We start from the raw sequence: 16,154 nt of genomic DNA on the forward strand, positions 1-16,154 counted from the left end.
AAAAAAAAAGGCCAAAATTCGACTAATAATTCTTAAAATTATTACTCGTTCTTCACGCAATACATTGGAGTGACCCTGATATTATTCGCACTGGAAAGAAGCTACTGTAAAAATTCGGTTTAACCATTGCATTCGACGGAAGACAATTTCGTTGTTTGAAATTCTAACTAGGTATTAACCTTTTCTGGTAAATTGTTCTTACGCTGAATGCAACCATTCATCTCGCCACGTTTTCATTCGGAATAATGGAGGAAGATTACACAGCGCGGGTCGAGATCTCTTTATTATGCTCATTTGATCGAGGGCGTGACGCGATTGGCGCGATACACGCGTACGCGCGCCAGTTGGAAATTCATGGTGTGTACACGAAATTTCGTAAATCAAGAGAGGCGCGAGGGACGAGCCCGACAGCTCGCGTGACAGTGGATACGCTTTGGCCGGCCGGATCTCAACTGTATCGCTATACCGCGTGTAATTATGATCGGATTTGATGGATAGATGAACGGACGCGGCCGGTCGGATCGGATGGTGTTCACATACCCGGCTACGTACGCGGTCGCCGTTTAATTCGGGTAACGCGATATCCGCGCGTGCGATAGAATCGTGCGATTGCGACGAAGAGATGGGAATCGCGACGCCAGACCACATCGCATTCGTTATCTGCGATCTGAATTTCGTGTATCAGTTGCGAAACCTCGTACGCCGATATTGCGATAAACAACAAGCGGCAGAGCGGCCTCCGCGGAGTAATGTTTATCGCCCCTCTTGAGACGAGGTCGTGATATGAAAAGAAAATAGAATCAGCTGATGAAGACAATTATAAATATCGACGCTTTAAATTTATAGCACATACACATTATATAAATGCTAGAAGAAGTATTTATATATTTTCTGCATAAAGTAGATATCCTGTTTTCTCCTATCTGTTTTCTCTTTGTTGTACTTAAAACTGTATATTTTAGGAACTATATATATTCTTAAATGTTTTCATTGAAATTATTTTCAAGCTATTTAAAAACCAAAGCTTTCCCTCCGCTCTTTTTTCGATTTGTCTGTACTTTTTTCAATTTTGTTTGTATCAAATAATTTTATAATTATCGATCTCTTGAAGACATTGTTGATTTTTTTAAATTTTTTATACGTAAAATCTTTGCACGATACGAGTACTTTACAATATTGAGACAAACCTAAATGACTTTTGTATATTTCTTTGGTTTTCCTAAGTTAATTATTTTGACCAATTTACTTGTATCTCAATTTTTCTTAGTCTTGCTAATAATTCAATTTGCTGCGTAACAGAGAGACTAACAAGGACTCTCTCCAAATATAAACACTCAAAATGTACAAATTGTCTTCTTAAAAATAGCATTTTACTCTATTTGAGGAAGGGAATTTCCAAAACGAACAGTCATTATTATCGACTCGATCCGCAGAAAAGGGCGCAACAGAAACGTACAACCACGAGAGATCTCTAATTTTTCTCCCTTTCCCTCTTGTTTCCTTTACCCTTGATAGCTCACGATGTAGCTATTATTTCGCCGCATGTCGCGAGAGACACGTGCTGTTTCAATTACAACCCCATAAGGGCGGGATTTGTCGAGAGAGTAACAGGGAGAGCGAATTTCAACCCTCTTTTTCAGCCAAGTATTATACAATGACACGTGGTGACCTCGCCTTGTTGAAATAATCAAAGAAGATGGCTGCTTCGAACTTGTTTGCAGTACTTGAACATTGCAGGATCAATAGTTAAACTTATTTTTATGCTATAATTATTTTAATGGATGGATGACGTCAGTTGGTGCACAGATATTTTAGCTTTTAAGTCAAATCATTCGAAAATACATATATTCGCGCGCGTTGTCTTGTTCGATGAGTCTTTTTATTATATACTATATTAATTATTTTTTTATATTATATCATATTTTATTTTATTAATGAAACAGACGCTGACTCGACTCGTCCCTTCTTGGGATCTTTCTCTTTGACGTCTACACAAAATTTAGATAACGTCGTAAATCTTTCGATCTTAGAGATCATAATTAAAATTATGATTATATATACATTTCCTCTTAGTATATAATTGACGTAAATATTTAGCTATTATATTAAAAATTGTAATCTAATTTACTAGCTCATTCAGAATATTCGCCTAATTTGCCTGTGCCAGTATTATAAAGACACCTAACAATAAGATCCTGGGGAAATGTTCGGGAAATAACTTTAAGCGGCAACGATTAATCGGAAGAAGTCTCATCCGTATGCGCCGCGCGCACGTTCAATGGTACATCGCACACGCACGCGAGAGACATCAAATTTACCTCCGGAGCCAGCAGCGGCGGTTGTTTGCAATCACGTACAAACGTCGGGACGCCCATTGACGATGGTCGTCATTGTCAACGCGCGGCGCGATGACATTCCCCTTTGTTTACGCTATCCGTCGCACGAACGACAAATCACCGTGAATACTAACGCGATCGCGCTTCGCGTCGCTTGGATTCGCGTCGGCATGCACGCGGTGTCCAAAAAGTATTGTACCGCGAATCCTGTCCGCAAATACTAGGGAGATATATGTGCGATGGAAAACAAGGTGACAGTGTTGATTCAATATGACGAATTACGAGCTAAACTCTCTGTGTTATTGAAATTAATTAATCTCAGGTTTGCAGAAAGGTCGTTCTTTATTTAATTAAAACTGGATTATAATTTTAATTTGAGGATTATTTATTAAACTATTTAGAAGTGAACTATAGAAGTTTCAATGTTTCATAATTTCATTAGAGGGAGCAAATAAAGAAATTAGTATGAATGTCAAGAAAATGAGCAAAAAATTATTTCATCGATATAAAAGACACAATTATTGAACAGTAAAAAAATTTTTTAGATTCCTATCTTTTATATTAAAAAAATGTAATGTTAATTTAAAAAAGTAGAAAACAGTAAATAATGACCGTTTGGTATTTCTAATATTAATATATATATACATATAGACGTGAGAAGCATAACGGATTTTTATAATTCTCTCGTGATTGTGAATAAATAGAACCATACCTTCCAATTACACAATTTTAAGAATAGATATATCAGTAAATTATAATTATACGATGATCTTTTATTATACGTGGACGTTAAAAAATAGAACAAATTTTATCAACTGAATTTTTTAAAGAGATCGATACTCCGTATGCGTGCAATGTGTGCTCGACGACGCGAATCGGACTACCATACATCATCGAATACTAAATGCATGCGCGCACATTTTCGCCACGGAGCGTGTAATAATTCTGGGACGTAAAGTGCTAGGTCACTTTCGACCTTTCTTCCTCGCAAACATGTGTTCGACATATTCAAGAGTGACGCAATAAAAACTGCGGACTTTTATAATATATATGGCCTTTTGCGATTCATATACACAATAGTATACGGATCGCAAAGGCTGTGAAATGTAGGCGAAGAACTCGCGATCACAATGCATCATGTCTGTGGAATAGTAAACCATACGCGAACATATACTTTATAGTTTCAACACTTTCGAGAATATTTTTTAAGTACATCAGATCATGAAACAAATTTGAATTTTTAATTAAATGATATTATGAAAGATATTAATGAGAATGAAAAAAAAATGTATTTTTAATGGAATTAAACATTTCTCTTGTATTCTAATTGATGTATCTTACAAAGCAGACTTTTGTAGATTAATTAATATATAAATTTTATATAAATTCTAAGACCACTTACACACACACACACACACACACACACACACACAGAAAAGTGATTAAATGGCTTTTTTCGTCACACCTGGAACTCTCTCGAATTTCTGTTATTTGTCTCTGATTTAACGCTCAAGTAGTCAGCACAAACGAGCGAGACGTCCTGATTCTTAGATTACTGGCAAGGTTGAAAACACATGTGAGCACTCGACACAAGGCAATTACGGTTGGACTCTCTCATTCAGATTTTCGGTTGGACTCCATCGTTTTGCCGACGATTGCCTTCACTATACCCAAAATAGTCCTTGCGGAAAAAAGCGGTCGAGTTTCACATGTGCAGAGTCCCCCCCCCCCTCCCCTCCCCTCCGATATGCAGATAGGAAATTGTCGATAGACCATCCAGTTACCAGACGTAGCTGCGCTGAAATATGTTGTTGGTTCCCATATGTGTGTGATATTCCGGAAAAGAATAACTTTTACTTAAAGCACGTGGCTATTTCTGATTTATAACCGAGGGTTTTCAGGATGTATAGAAAAACTTGCAATTGTATGGAGTACACACATGCACTGAAAAAAAATGTATGTAATTTTACATGGAAATTACATGACCGGAAAATTACCTAAATGTGACTGAAAATTTTCTTTTCCAGAAAATTTCCAGTCATATACATGTAACTTCCATGTAAAATTATATTCATTTTTTTCAGCGTGTAAACTCGAACATTAGGAAATAGACTGCAATGTTGAATCGTTCTGCATAATACGAACAAAATTTTCATCTTGATTACTATCGTAAAGATATCGTGTAAGTATCTGAATTAAATTCAAAATTCTTTTATATATTAAATATCGGAGTATTAGCCTCTAATTAAAATCACGTTTTCAGAAAAGAAAAAAAAAATTAGACCACCCCAGCTGTGTACGTGATCCCATCAAGTTAATTGAGCTGTTCAAATTTAACTTTAAATAAGATTCGGGGTACACGCTGCGTTACTCTCAGTCAGAAAGTAGTTAAAGGAACAAGCAAAAGTTCAAACGCCAATTACATGTAATTAATCGGTACTCGGGATCCCGACGCGATGCGTCTCGTAAGGGTTAATCAAGTGCCGGCGAATTAAAGCAGTAAGTTTTAGCCAATTCAATCATTCCGGTCGATGGCTTCTTCCATTTGGAGGCAGGTGGTTCAATTTAACTCGGAACCGCCGAATTTGTTGTTTCCTCACGAAAGTCACACGAATAAGAGAATGGGACGTGTCTGTGCGTTCGTGTGCGTATAGGCGTGTCATTGAGGCGTCCGAATTATCTGTCGAAGATCGCAAGGTTTATTCCATCTGTCGCTCTATCGAACGTGTTGGAGATGTCAGGTGTATTCTTTCCGATCGAAGAGTAATTGGAGGTCAAGCGAATATATATATATGTATAAAATTAATTCGCGCCGAATCCGAATTTTGTCTGGCGAAATTTTCTCAAGCGATTAGCTGTTCTCAGCTTGTTTCCCTCTTAGTTCTTCAATTATATTAATTGAAATGATTACATATACAATTTTATGTACACATATACAATTGATTATATCGGATTATAAAAATATATGTATATAATTCAATTAATATTATTTGTTACTGTCTCAAATACCATTTTAATTTGGTGTCGCATAGCAAACAGTCACTTTCTAATTTACGAGGAGGCTATCGCAAGAAATTCGAGGCACGTTGATGTGGACGTCCTATCAGCTCTATACGTCACTTTAGGTGCGAGTTTCCACGGGTCGTCGCGACATCGGTAGCCGAGTCGCCACTACGAATGGCGGGACACGCTACACGAATCGTATTTTCCCGTCTAATTAGCGCCGTCTGCCACCGCCGTTCGTTGCGGTCGCAGGTGCTCGAGCTTTTATTTGCTCGCCAGAAAGTAGCAACAGCTGAAACCGCGCACCGCTGTGTGTAACGCGGTCACGGATATGTGTGTATATGTGCGGGCAATGTATGCATGCACACGTTCGATATACACCACCCTATTCGTACATCGTGGTTCTAATGCCTCTTGTAAATTGTCGAGGCGATTGCTCGAAACCGCACTCGCCAGACCGCGTTTACCGTCGCGAGAGTAGCGGCAGTCCTTCTTCCTCCACCCTCTCTTTTAGAATTTCCGAAATCGCGGTTTAGTCGACGCACCTGTGCGATCGTTGTTCTCTCCGTTCCTTTTCTCGCGCGGTTCTGAATAGAAGCAGGCGAGATTTCAGGAAGGGAACGAGACAACGAAAGACAAACGCGTGAACGTGCGAACGATCGGATGGTTAGAGGTTTCCCTTTATCTTGCCTTGTCAGTTGTCTATCGATTTACTCATGCGCGCGCGCGATCTTGTTTCCTAAAATAAAATACGATTCAAATAAAGTAATCGAAATAAGAAATAATAATAATGGTAGTAGAGAGTCATACGAGTAAATGGTTAGGTCGAAATTTATAATCAGTTTGTTAAAACGTTATTAAAAGATTGGTTGTTACAGCAAATCAGATGATAAAATATGGCATAGCATTTTTAATTCGCTGTTCGATTGATTGCAGCAGCCAATCTTTTCTTTCAGTATAATCTTTTACTATACAGAATATTAGTATTTAAATATTTATATACAGAGTATTTGAACGTTTTGACTTTATCTAGTCAAATAAGAAATTAAAAATGAGATATTTGTTTTAGTAAATTTCTTATTTGAATATATTTTATTCGAACTAATAATTTTGTCATGCGCAGGTATATTCTTGTATTTTTAGTTCTCAAGATGCAATGCATTCAAATAATTTTCATCACTTTCAATCGATAACAGAACTCTTTCTGTTTGTCTTTTTTAAAAGAATGTATATTTTATTCAAACTATTATTCTTTTTTTTTTACGTACAGATATATCTTTGCATTTTTACTTTTCAATATGCAACGCGTCCAAATTTTCATTACTTTGAATCGATATCAGAATTCTTCCTTTTTGTCTTTTTTTTGAGAGAATGTAACTTTGTTGAAGATATTAACAAAACACGTAACATCTCCAATTTAAATACTTAAGTATAAGCATATTCAGGCCTATGGCGGTCAAAGCTAGATCTTCTAAATGCCTAAATAATTCACAATGAATTATCTATTGTATATCCTATATATGTACATGCATATATACCATATTTTTATAGTTATGTATATTCAAAACTGCGCGCCGAAATTTTTCCGGGCTTTATCAAACCACTGCAATTAAACTACTGCAATAATATCACAAGTTAAATTAAATTGACAAGCAAATTCTCAATCTTCAATCCGATCATAAGGGTGTTAATGCGCTGAAAAGCTTTAAATAAATTTATTGCGAAAAAAATATTACCTCGGCCGGGACTTGATCTCTGATCCGGATCTCTTGTATTCCGTACGAGCGTACTGAGCCATTAGATCACCGAGGCCTTAGTAATGTTCTTCGCAATAAATGTATTTATATGTAAGAACAATAACACTTTTTTCAGGCAGCATTATTGTATAAACAATAATAAGATTCTATTAAGACCGACATGAAATGAAATACTTGAGCATAAGTATATATCTCGAATTTACCCACGCTATGGCATTCCATTCCTCCGGGTTACCCTTCGTGTACCGATCTACCGACATCTCACTTGGCTCCCGTGGCGAGAACGCATTCCGGTAGCGGCGGCGTTTCCGTTCGCCCTATCGGAATTCGAAGACGCGCGCAACACGCATCTCGCAGGCGTGCGGAATTGGTTTAGCCGGCGGCGCGAGCTAGCATTAAAAGTTTATACTAGTAATTTATATCCCTTCGGGCTGACTCTCTCCGTCGAGGGAGGGTAGCCTCCAAACTCTCTCACGCTCGCTGCAGTTACGTGATAATAGACCAGTAGAATCTTCTTGCTGCTTCTTTCTCGTCTTGCTACGCTACGCGACTTGATTCATCGATCTTTTCTAATAGCGCACGCTGTTCCGGTCAACACGCATCCCGATGGATCGCATTATCGAAAAAATTCAACAGTATAATAATAATCGGAAGAGTACGTCGAGATTGATAATGCTGTATTTAGCAGGCTGCTGTGACGTGAATTCAAAGTAACGATTCTTTAATTATCTTGTTAGTATTTTTTTAAATAAACTCTTTGCAACGGATGTAATTAAGCGGTCTGGCGAAAACCTGTAACTAGTGGAAAAAACTGTTAAACTTGATCTTTAACCTCTATGGTCAACGATTTGATTCATACTTGAATACCTATCTATTATTGAAAACTTAATTTGAAAACTACTACTGAGAAATCTTGTAGATGGCTAATCGGACGGACAAACAGACGGACGGATAGATGGACCAACACTGTGAAATGATAAAGTAATTTACTATAGTACTTAATAAATGATTAGTGTATCACATATGTATATATTTTTAAATAATATTTAATAGTTTTAATGTGAACTTTAAATAGCAGTATTGTGATAAAAAAAAATTATTATATTCTGATTAATTGTTAAAAACATTTATTAGATATATCCGATTTCTTAAAACCCTCCGCAATTAGTTTTTCAAATGTCCTCGTTGTTTTTTTCAACAAAGTCCCAGCTTGATCGTTAAAATATTCGTCATTGAGAATTCAAGAGTTGTCCGATCAAATCCGTCGTCCGAGGAAAAGTCGTCTTTGAATACACCGGGGGAGCGCACGCCCCCTGAAATTTTATGCAAATCCAACGATACATCCCGCAGCTTTAATGCCTGTAATCGTTGCGCATTTAATCAATATATAAAAAGGTAGGATGAGACGCGCGATGGCTTAGCTCCCGTCGAAAATTCGGGGCCGTTCCAGTCAGCGGTCGTCGAGCCACATGAGTGCACACACGGTGGCAGTGGCATTTGCACCTAACACATTCACGTCAAGGAGAACCGGATTGCCCGGCTTGAGGAGTGGTCCTTTTCGTGCAGTGTCAAGGTGCTGCCCGCGAGACTATCTCGAGATTAAAGTCCAGGATCACGAGCAGAGATCCCGAGCAGTATCCTGTAGTTATGCTGGTTAATCCTTCAAAGATCGACTTTTTTCAAAGATCGGCTGTGTCAATCTTACGCAAAGACGTATATCATTAATTGTTTTACGATATATTTACAGTTGAATGGATATGGAAATATTCATTATCGCTGAAATTTGTTTCAAAAGAAATTAAGGTGGAGCGTAAATTTTCATCATACAGATTAATTGAATCGTGAGAATTTCACTTCGATTTTTTTTTCGCGATTATCTGACAGTTCGCAAGAATATTTAAAACATATTACAATTTAATGTGTGTCTCAGTAAAGCGTTTCTCTAGAAGACTCTTATTTACATATAACTTGCATTATTTACGACAGTCTCGAAAGAGTTTAATCGGTCGTATATCTTGTTTCAAGAGTTACCGGTGGGAATTCGATTCTGGATATTTGACTTTTCGAATTTTAATAGACTCACGAGTTCCATCCGTGGGAAAAATACACACGTTTGCCAAAGAGCATTGTAAAAATTTTTAACTAGCATTATGTCACGATGTGTTTACTTACGTGAAAATATACAGAGATGGACAAGGATGACTCTTAAGTGAATATCTCTAAGATCCTTATGGCTGACATGAGAAGTAGAATGTTGCGCTATTTCTATGTGTTATTATAGAAACTTGATAAATTTTTACACTTAATTCTATTTAAAGAGCGACTTATTACATCATTATACAATATTATATTATCATATTATTAATAATTAATCTGTCATACGTTATATATTAATCATGGTTGCATTGATATAATCATTTCGATCATGTACATATGCAGAATGGCAATTTTTTTCGATAATATAACCGAGCAGCAAGAAACGAGTTATATATCTTTTGTTTTTCAATTTATTATGCTAATAATGTCTGTATCTTTATTTACTCTTGCTTGTAATGAAACAAGATGCGGCTTAAGCGTTCTATCCGCGCAATATATTTGAGAAGCAGTATGCAGCCGCGTATGCAAAGATCCAATTTTTTCGACAAGTAATTGACAGTAAAGGACGACTTATGCTCTCCTTTTTATATACATATAGGTGACGGTGTAACCTTCCTTTCAATCTGCCACCTACGCGCTTTTGCCTTAAACAGTTAACAAGGACACGAGAGACACGATTGACGCATAGAAAGTTACAAAATTTTTAAATATAATCCTTCATTATGTATAAGTCATCAATTTTTTATTAAAAAATAATCTGGTCCCCCCCTCTCTCTCTCTCTCTCTCTCTCTCTCTCTTTATCTATCTATCCATCTATCTTTTGCTAAAATGTTTATAGGATATCTCACGTCAATATCGAATTGGAGCAAAAATAAAATGTTTCCTCGAACGACTGTCTCCCCAAAAGGATTTCACAGCAGCGTAGCGATCGGCTCTCCACGATCCAAGATTCCACGTCCTACCCCATCCCGGCGAATGAAGGCGATGAGAAAAAAGGAAGCAAAAGGTGGCGGGATTGTCCGATGAGGGACCTGGCGCCTACACGGTGCCGGCACACCTGTGCCTGCCCGTCTCTCCCTCCTTCCATCTATCGTTCCTATTATTTCCCTTTTTCTTATCCCGGCCCCAGGCGCAGCGGTCTACCGCGTCTTCTTCTCTATTCTCTCTGTCTCTGCGCCGCGCTATATCGAGTCTTCTCTACACGGTGCCAAGAAACCACACATGCATACTTCAGCGTTACAAAACGAGAAAGAGAATTGGATGTAGATCCGAAGGAATCTTTGGTCTTTAATTTAGAAGAGAATGAAATTTTGAAATAAAACTCCACTTCCTAGATAGGAAGGAAATCGTTATTCTTTATTTAAGAGTAAATTCTTTATTTGAAACAAATCGAACTGTAGATAATTATCAAAAATTATAACTCAACGTTGGAAATTAAAAAGATGTAAAGAAAAAAAACAGATACATTCAATTAAATCTGAATTTCTCGATTGAATTATCGACTTGTCAATTAAAAAGGTCTAAAGGTGATGTTCGTGTAATTTTTTAACACTCTGTATAAGCATCATCTTTGTCTTTATATCTTTCCGGTAGACTTCAGAGCGCATCCAACTTCTATCTCCTTGATCTACTTCGGTGCTCGCCGACACAAAAGCCATTTCTTCGTTTGTAGTGGATTTTAGTCACCTGAAGCGCTTCACGTCTTTCAAGTTTGGAGCTTACGTGATCGTGTTTTTAAGATCATCTTATTCCATATTACCGATTCCATCTAAGTATTTGCCACCTATTTGATCTAGAAAGAGAGAATTCCAATTTGACATTTCTACGTGATGAAGTTCTCGTCGGCTTTCGATCGACCGCTACTTTTCTTTTCGTGCAAATCGGCTTTACAATAATAGAATTCAACTGAAATACAAGATTATCGCCTTCTGTCATGAAAGCTGCTTGCATTTTTTGGTTTCAGATATTGTTGAGGGGAATGTAAGAGTGTTAAATCGCGTAATGCGTTCCTTATATGTTCAAAATATTTACTTAATAAAATATTTTAGAAATAGAAAAAAATTTCTTTTTTTTTTTCGAATATTATATTTACATAGTATTTTTGAAATATTGAAGTAAAATATATAATATCTTCTTTCCTAAATAATCGGAATATATGACAGAAATCTAAATGTATACAACTTGGACATTTAAAGATTTTAATATATTTTATTTCCAATAATATTTTCTGAAATGACTGGAATTAATAATAGGAATGCTATTTTTTTAATTTTTGAAACGTTTACTAACTTTATTTGTTTATTAGAGAAAAAAAATCGGTCGCGTTGTTAAAATCCAAAATAGAAGAGATGAAAAGGGAAAAAGGTTTTCGTAGGTAGGTGGTATCATCGAGAAAGGTCGGAGCAACCGTTGGGTGCATCAACAGGTGGGTATCGGATGGCGGAATGAGAGTCGAATCGAAGCAAGGTGAGGCGAGGCGGGGCATAGGTATGCATACACTCACACATAGCCGTCTGAAATAGCTTTTTTCCGAGCGCGGCTGGAGCGATCGTATTTCATCTCTCGCACATACGCGATACCGCTTATTTCTCACGTTCTTAAAGCCCGATCATCCGGCTTCCTGACTTACGGACCTCGACGAGACGCGTAATAGCTCGACTACATTATCGATACTTTTGCAGTCTCACAAGTAGCGATACTTATTAACAGTTTCTTCGGACTCTGCATACTACATTGTAATGTACATCAAATTTAAAGATATTATTCGTTGATATTATTATTTAATTCTACCGACATCATTTAAGATCTGATGTACATAGTAATGTATAGTATATGTTCGAAGAATAGTGAAAATTTTGAAAAAAATTAATTGTATGAATTACTTATTAAAATACAAACGAATTGAATTTAAACAAATTTTTTAACATGGTTCCGTTAAAATTAAGTCTGAAGGGGTTTCAGAATAATTACAGAAAAGAAAGAACATATATTTTTGAAAGATTAATTCTTTTTTGAAAGTCTTAACTATTTATATAATATATCATCCGCATAATTTTTCGTGAAAAATGTGTCTTTTTAAAAATAAAATTTATTATTTAATTTAGCACGGATTTAGGATTGAATATAAAATTTATATAGCAAAATTGTTGCAAATAAATTTTCCAGTCCGACAGGATAAAGAGGGGGGGGGAGGGGGGAAGCAGTTCTTGTGTATAAGTATATACAATTTATTGACGCCACCGGATGTATAAAGATAATTTATTTAATCTTTTTCCGAGTACTTTTTTAATCGAGTAACCGTATCCATCCACGACGACGTCGTCGCGATTGATAAACGTCTCACGGACGGCACAGTTCTTCTTGAGAGAGGTCTCGATTGCGAGAAGTATATCATGCCGCGCGTTCGGCCCATTCGGCAAGATGATTACACGAGGCGGAAGAAGAGGTCCGTAGCACCTCGAGGAGATTACTACACATCGGCTACCTCGATACGCGTTTCCGCGAAGCCGTAAATCAGGGGCGCTGCGATTACGCACTCGTAGCCGCGTAATTTATCTTTAAAAAGGCCGCCATCGAATGACGGAAGAAAGAGGGTGAGTAGAAGAGAGAGAGAGAGAGAGAGAGAGAGAGAGAAGTGAGACAAAGAGAGAAAGAGAGAAAGAGAGAGAGAGAGGGAGAGAGTGGAAAACGTCTCTCTGATGATGGTGGGACCTCTTTCGACCCGGTTTGTTCGATGCGAGGGTTACAGGTGCGCCGGAGCCTGAGACCGGATCACTCGTTAAACACGCCACGACGCACCTGCCGCGGCATCATTCATTGCCTTTATTTCCCTCTGCTCTCCTCTCCCTCCCCCTCTGCCGTTTCGTTGCTCTTCTTCACTCAGCCCCCGGTTCTCGCGATCTCGTTTCATCTTCTTCCTTCATCCCTCTTCTCGCTTCTCGCTTGCGGAGAGCCCTCGGCGACGCGTTGCAAACGTGCCATCATCTTTTTAGTTCCTCTTGCTTGCTTTCCTATTAGCCGTTATAGAAATTCACTCGTGTACTCCTTCTTCTTCCTTTCATACGGGGTTAGTCTTAACACACCCCTTGAATCACTTATTATGAGCTATTTTTGAAGGACGAACTTTTTTTTTGGCATGAAATGAAGATTTTATGATTTCCTTCTTACAGCATCGCATATCAAAACGCTTGATTTTCGTACGTCAAAGAGATTTATAGATTTTCTTTTAAGGATTTGTTCTTGAACCTATATTTTTTGTCATGGATGTAACATGAATATAAACAAAGATTTTTTATGGTTTAGCAGTACGAGGATTCTTTATAATCAATGTATAATGGCGTTCCACTGAGCGATAAAGAGAGATTAAAATTCCATTCTACCTTCGACAAGATAGAATGGAAATTCATTTTTTAAGTTCAAAATTTAGATTTCATGCCGAATAAGAAGATTATAATAAAAGCTTTTTGTTAACGTTGACTTATTCTCTTCGACAAAGATTCATATTGTTAGTTTTATAGGAATGTCTAAAAGCTCTTTTGTAATCAAGATTTTAGATGAACACGCTTAATTTTATTATCGATATTATCGATATTATTTTTACGGAGATTAGGAAGAGTATTAGAAAACTGTGCATAGTTATTATTCTTGGAACAGAAGTCTGAAATTTTTCTCTCCTTTTTTCCGTAGAAAGAATTTAACTTTCAGTTTCAAGAGGGAATTATGATACGCGTACAATAGTTGCCCTACCTCCTTGGTAAAAGTTTTTCCCTTTTAAAAAAGCTTTTAACTGCAACCGGATTAGTTGCGCCTCTCGAGTGAGCCTGCTGTGGCAAACTGAACAGGTGCGATTGAACGGATCATTCTAGGTAGGTATCAGTTACAAAACAGCAAGGGTCCCTTCAACCACGAAAGTTAGTCGCGTCGACTGACGCCATTGTACATCTGAAAGAATTTATCGCTGTGCCTACATCGGCGATAATCCTGAATCGTTTATATTGCTGGATTCGTTGCGCAAGAATTGCTTTTTCTTTACCGAGACATTTTTACCTGATTTATGTTAGATTTATGCAAAGAGAATAGCCTTTGAGACAGGTGCTAAGTCCATTTGGCTTCTCTAAAAACGTACATGAACTTTTCGATATTTAAAGATAAATACTTCGCTGAGCTCTTGGAATTAATAATAATTTTCGATATTGAGAAAAATGAAGCATTAATGCGTCGACTTCGTTCACCTTGAATTAATTTGACATAAGCAATAATGATTATCATAGTTGAATTCTTGGGTATGAGATTTATATTGCTATTCGGTGGCTTTTATATTACCAGTAAAAAATATCTTTTTTTAAAACAATATTAAGAATCTTCTATTGTAGACCGCACATGTGAGAAACACAATCAATACTAAAAATTTAAAATAGCTATTACGATCGAATCTGGATCTTCATTGCTTTAAATAATTCAATCTTGAATTACTAATATACACTATATATAAACTCAATTAAAACTACACTAATAATCGTGATCAAACTACTAAAATTGCTTGTCAATTTAATTCACGATTACTAGAGTAGTTTCAATTAAGTTTATAGTCCGGAAAAATAATTCGACGCGCAGTTCGAAAAGACTACAATATGGTATACATACAAGTACATATATAGTGTATATTAGTAATTTAAGATTGAATTATTTAAAGCAATAAAGATCCAGCTTTGACTATAATAAGCTTTTTAAATTTCTAGTATCTTTTTTTTATTTTTTTTTTAAACTTATGACTACATTTGAGAATCTAATTTTAATATTTATTATCTTTTTCCCTTTTTAAATATTTATCCGATATTTTTTATGAACTATATCGAGGCGCACGCTTAATCTCTTTATTCTTTATTGTAATAATTTAAAAACTAAAATATTCGATACGTCAATGAAATATCTTACAAATAAAATCTGTTCCTTCTAAAATTGTATTTGAATAAAAGTTAAAATTCTAAATCGTTATAGGTCACATTTTTTTATTTTATGAGATAGAGGGACAAAGACGAGTCCGAATAGGGCTAAACCGCAAGGGCTTCAGACTTCTCAGGTATCAGTAAAAAGCCCGCACGAGGACGACCTCGGTTGGGATCTCAGTCGTTAATATCGCATCGTTCATTTTCTCATTCTCTTCTGCGGGAGAAAGAGAAGAGGAGGCTCGGTGTTGTGGGCAAGTAGACACAGGTGTTAAAGGAACTCTAGAAAGAAAACCGGGTCCGCAACTCGACGACTCGGTGACCCAGGTGGCGCGGCCCATTGTGTATCGATGGCACCGCGTGCCATATTCCATACATATTTTTCTGCCTGTTATAAATTGTAAGCGATAGTCTCGGGTTACACTCTCGCGAGAGAGTGGAGCACAGATTTTTTTACCTGCAACTTCTCCGACCGTCTAATTAACGGCGCCTTCGTCCAGTCGTACCGTATCTTCTCCTGGACCCACACGCATACGGAAACTATTAGTTGGGTGTGTTTCCAGCTTTCTCTTGCTCCCTTTGTAAAAATTATATATACACAAACGAAATCTTCTAGAGTGATTTTTATCGCGAAATATGCGAGATTTCCATCTTACGACGATTCCAGAGAACGTGGGGTCTGTAAACGGGAGTACAAAATGAGGAAAGGCGCAACCCGATACTCCCGCGCGACAGCACGCGTCTTGTTCTGCATGAAAAGGACCGCATGCATCATCCGTGAAGATCGTTCTCTTACGCCGAGCACAAAGCGCCGCGGCAACCTCGTTCCACAAATCATAACGCACGTATATCTCGACGATACGCGCCGCCGTCATTAGCCCTCTCGTACTTGTGGGCAAATGAGCTTGTCTTTGGCGACTGTTTATGCGTACCGTGGATTACCCGGGAACATAGTATTATACAAGCCCTTGCTTGATCGTTCGTCACTCCCCCCGTCGGGGGTGTCATTATCCCT

This window comes from Trachymyrmex septentrionalis, unplaced genomic scaffold (genome assembly GCF_001594115.1).
Source record: "Trachymyrmex septentrionalis isolate Tsep2-gDNA-1 unplaced genomic scaffold, Tsep1.0 scaffold24, whole genome shotgun sequence".
Lineage (NCBI taxonomy): Eukaryota > Metazoa > Arthropoda > Insecta > Hymenoptera > Formicidae > Trachymyrmex > Trachymyrmex septentrionalis.